General features: G+C 38.1%; 1 pseudogene; it reads right to left on the bottom strand.

The window, feature by feature from the left end:
• Positions 1 to 535: 535 nt before the first annotated feature.
• LOC144455539 (U6atac minor spliceosomal RNA) lies at positions 536 to 634 on the bottom strand (annotated as a pseudogene).
• Positions 635 to 4,047: the final 3,413 nt, after the last annotated feature.

The raw sequence follows: 4,047 nt of genomic DNA, 5'->3' as shown, positions 1-4,047 counted from the left end.
CCTTCTAATTTGGTCCCACTGCCTAAAATCTCTACACTTTTCAATCCATTCTCTTCAAACTAGCAAAATAATCTTCACAAAATTTAACTTGAAAATATCACTCTCCTCGGCAATGTGAACCAGTTTGCAATTGAATTAAAGTTAAAATATAACCTCATCATGGCATTTAAAGCCCTTCATATGCTGGCTCTGTTTTACGTTTCCAGACTTACTTCCCTTCACTTCCTTTCACACATTCTTGTTCTAGACAAACTGGCCTATTTGGCATTTTGCAAGTTCTCATACTTTGCACTGGCCTGAATTCCTAGAATGTGTGGAGGTATATGGCTTTAAAACCAGGATTCATCTCTGAAATCTTTCAGTCTAGCCCTCTCATTAAACAGATGAAAAGCCTGAGACTCATGAAGCAAAGTGGCTTGCTTGAGGTCATGTAGATAGTGAATGGTAGAGTTAGGATTTTAATACAGGTCTTTTAAGAGCAAATCCAGTGTTTTTTCCATTGCATCAGATTTCTCCTCCCAATCATTTTTACATTCCAAAGAGCAGGTATCTGTGGTTTAACCATATATGTGCTAAAGATCACTAGAACCTCTTATCTAGGGGGATACCAACCTTTTGTCCTTTCATGCAAAACTTCCCGTTACCTTTGTTCTTAGAATCATTGGGTCACGTGCTACCTCCTACAGGAATCTTTCCTTACCCCCATAGTTCTTAATGCTACATAACTAATTTTGTGTACCTATACCTACCTTTGTATCTATCTATAATTGTATATGTTATAGAGTTATAGATATGCAATATAGATAACTCATATGTAATTATAAGATAAACAAATATAAGATACATATGTGTGTGTATTCTCTTAACACTCTTTAGCTTCTTGTGCTCAAGGGCTGGTTTTCATTTTGGAGCACCATAGAAAGAATGAGTTTTGAAGCCAGAAAGATCATAGTTCATGTTCTGTCTCTGTGACTATGGTCAAATCACTTAAAATCTTAGTACCACCAGTAAATCTCCACTATGCTAGGATGCAGAGAATTGCCAACATGCATTTATTGGTCAAGAGAATTTCCTCACTCAATACTTCCCCTTATTTATAAAATTACAGTTCTATCTATCTCTCTATCCCTCTCTCTGGTGCCTAACAAAGAGCCTTAAATGTAGTAGGCACTTAAGAAGCTTAAAATCGAATATTATCCATATAATCTCACATAAAATTTTTGGCAAGACACCTCACATTATTGAGGATATTTTAGTGTATTTATATTTTTTAACGACATTAATACAGAAAGTAGCATGCTACAGTGGAAAAAGCAGTGAATTTAGAATTAGGAGACCTGGGTCTACCAGCACTTTTTAAATTGTGGGTTGCAACCCAATAGGATCACAGTTTATGAAGCACTGAAGGGCTCATGAGTGGAAAAGTTTAAGAAGCCCTGCTCTAGACCAAGGGCTTTGCAACAAACCATTTATATATTTCAAAAAATTGCTTGGCTACTAAGTCTTAATTATTTAGTCTGTAAAGTTATGTAAATAATCTCTAAGATCAAGGAAAATTCTATGAAATTTTGAATTAAATCATATGAAGTAAATCACTTGCATCTTACATTTAGTTATGGGAAGCTAATACTGCCACTCCTACTGATATTCATCTTTGATTTCCTTTCAAAAGTGAATTTATTTCAATCATGTAAATGCTTGCTCAAGGTTAGATGGATATGGTATGGTAAGTCACATAGCACAGCATTGTAGAAATTAATAGTATTAGTTATGTGCAATAAAGCAAGACACTGAAATGAGATTTATAACCTTTCTACTTGGATAGCCTATGCTGATACTTGAAGAAATGATTGGAGAGGAAATATTATTGGTATAAGCTTTTCCCAAACAGTAAACCAGCTCATTTGAAAAAACAATGGAGCAGCAACAGACTCTGCTATGAAACATTCTTCTTGATAAGAAAAAAAAAATAGTCTGAGCTCCTGGTCCACACCATTGCAAGTAAATGTTTTGTGAAGAGATGTCATCACATCCCCTGGGTTTTGAACTCCCAAATCAGATTCTCTAGAAACAATATTCTACAAATAAAAGTTAGCACCATATTGGTTTCCAGCCAAAATACCCATGGCCATACTTGATTGGTGAATAAAGTGATAACCTAAGGCTGGTGTATGGGAGAAAAATAATTTGAAAATCAGCATGGTGTAGTAGCAAAAGCACTGGGTTTGCAATTAGAATAATTTTGTTCCATCTCTTTTTAAAATTTATTTTAATTAAATTTCACCTTTTTGAATCAATAGGCAGTTATTCTATCTGCCTCCAACCTACCTCCTGAGTCAGAGGTAGGTGTAATAAATATTCAAAGTTAAGCAAAATAAAATTCCTATGTTGATCACGTCCAAAAATGTGTGTTTTGTTCTGCAAATTTAGTCTATCACCTCTCTCCCATTCCCATTCGTCAGGAAAGAGAAAAAACAAAAAGAAAGAGCAGCACCTTCTTTATTTCTGGAAACTTTTATTCTTATTATTTTTTAATCTCAAATATGCCCACAGAAGCATGGCACAGAAGAGAGTATCCAAAATTTGAATCTAATTATTTGAGGAAGTTGGGAATGTTTAGCTTCTATAGCTTTAATTCTCCAGTACCCCTTTCTATGGCCTCCTATTTAAATAGATACTTAATTGATGTCAGTTCCAAAACAATTTATAAGCCTTTTTTCATAAATTTTGTAAGCATCGTAGCTTTAAGATCCTATGTTTCTGCATATGCTGGCAGCTTTCTGTGATGAAATCAAACTATAACTTTATTTCTCCAGTAGACTATAGAAAGTGACAGTTGATGAAGCATCCATTTTTTTCTATTTTTTACTTTCTGTCTAGTTTATCTAAATGTGGCCAGATGGGGGGCGGAGCCAAGATGGCTGAGTAAAAGCAGTGACTTGCTTCAGCTCTCCCCCAAACCCCTCCAAACACTCATAAAAAATGGCTCTAAACAAATTCTGAAGCAGCAGAACCCACAAAAAGACAGAGTGAAACAAATTTCCAGCCCAAGACAACCTGGATGATTGATCACAAAGGTGTATCATGATGGCCTGGGAGCACAGTGCACCTTGGGCACCCAGGCCACAGCAAATTTGGAGCAGGCCTCAGAGGACTGAATCGTGGGCAGCTGTGGAGATTTCCAGACTCCTCAATCCAAGAACGCCAAAGACAACTTAGAAGGTCAGTGGGAAAAGTCTGTTTCTGTCGGTGGTCAAAGAGGAAGGTGGGGTTTCTGCTCCATTCCCCAAGAGTGTAGCCCTGGGGGGGAGGGCAGCTGCTTCCCGAGCTTCTGACCCACAGACTGAGGGGGAATCCAGTGGCTGATCATAGAGGGATTGCAGGGATCTCTTTGCCAGTGCTGAGGCAGGAATCTCTTGCTTTTTCTGTGTGTAGATCTGGGTCACAGTTCTGGGCAGCAGTGCTGGGGTGAGGAGGAGCACTGGTGTGGTGGAGCTTGTAGTGGCTGTGGAGAGGGACCCCTCCTCACAGCTACAGGACAGAAAGCAATACTTGTGGTCACAGGCCAGGAAAGGAGTAAACACCTTGCCCCTTTATCATACCACCTTGTGAGAACTGAAAATTTACAGGTCCCTACAAGTATCTCTGAAAACAGCTACACAAACCCCTGAAGCTTGGGACAGTACACTCTCCACATTGGAAGCAGACTCTTACCTTAACAAAGAGTCTAAAACTGAACTAATTGGCTGGGATCATGAGCAAGCAGCACAAAAAAGAGTCAGACTATATTACCTTCCTTTGGTGAAAAAGGAAGATCAAAATATACAACCAGAAGAAGACAACAAAATCAAAGCTCCTACATCCAAAGCCTCCAAGAAAAATATGAATCAGTCCCAGGCCTTGGAAGAGCTCAAAAGGGATTTTGAGAAGCAAGTAAGGGAAGTAGAGGAAAAACTGGGAAGAGAAATGAGAGTGATGCAAGAAAATCATGAAAAACAAGTCAACAGCTTGCTAAAGGAGACCCAAAAAATACTGAAGAAAATAACA

This window comes from Phascolarctos cinereus, unplaced genomic scaffold (genome assembly GCF_003287225.1).
Source record: "Phascolarctos cinereus isolate Bilbo 61053 unplaced genomic scaffold, phaCin_HiC Scaffold_9;HRSCAF=440, whole genome shotgun sequence".
NCBI classification, from domain to species: Eukaryota; Metazoa; Chordata; class Mammalia; order Diprotodontia; family Phascolarctidae; genus Phascolarctos; species Phascolarctos cinereus.
This window is presented reverse-complemented; position numbering and strand designations above follow the sequence as displayed.